Consider the following 1,095-nt stretch of genomic DNA (forward strand, 5'->3'; position numbering starts at 1 on the left):
AGTTTTATAACAAGACATTTATGAATTTTCTAAAAATAACAGTATTACATTATACAGTACCTTTAATGAAGGGAAGGCAGTTGTTGTTGAACGTTTTAATCGTACCTTAAAAGAGAGACTATATAAAAAATTCACACAACTCGGTTCACAACAATGGTTATCTTTTATTCAGGATATTGTGGATAAGTATAATGACACGATTCACACGTCAACGAATATGAAGCCATCAGAAACATTTACAAAATTAAAATATGAAAAAGAGATTAATGTCAGAAAACCTAAGTTCAAAGTTGGTGATATCGTAAGAATATATAGGTGGAAATCTCATTTTGAAAAGGGTTTTACTGAACGATGGACGAAAGAACTTTTTAAAATTGTTGATGTAATAGATACAGTTCCTTGGACTTATAAGATATATGATTTGGAAGGGGAAGAGATTTTAGGTTCATTTTATTCACAGGAATTACAAAAGACAAAGATAAATTGAAATTTTTTGACTCCGCCCCTTTTGACTCCACCCACACAAGCCCCACCCACACAAACCCCGCCCACACAAGCCCCACACAAACCCACCACACACAAACCCCACACAAGCTCCAATAAATTGAAATTTTTGACTCCGCCCCTTTTTGACTCCACCCACACAAGCCCCACCCACATAAACCCCTCCTACACAAACCCCACACAAGCTCCACACAAGCTCCACACAAGCTCCACACAAGCTCCACACAAGCTCCACACACACACAAGCTCCACCCATATTCACATAATTAGTGATTAGTTAATTAGTTCCCCCACACACAACATGTTTATTTAATTAAAAATTATCCACCCATCCACACAAGCTCCACTCATCCACCCATCCACCCATCTCTCCACCCATCCATTGATCCACACAAACCTCATCCACATTCGCCCCTGCCCACATAAACCCTGCCCACATCAACCCCTCCCACATAAGTCCTGTCTACACAAGCTCCACACAAAACTCCACACACATAAACCCTGTCCACATAAACCCCTCCCACACAAGCTCCACCCACATAAACCCCGCACACACATCCCGACCACACAAGACCCACCGAAGCCCCGCCC

Source organism: Eptatretus burgeri, unplaced genomic scaffold, assembly GCF_056783735.1.
Source record: "Eptatretus burgeri isolate ZD-2024b unplaced genomic scaffold, Ebu_testis_v1 Ebu_testis_scaffold_467, whole genome shotgun sequence".
NCBI lineage: Eukaryota > Metazoa > Chordata > Myxini > Myxiniformes > Myxinidae > Eptatretus > Eptatretus burgeri.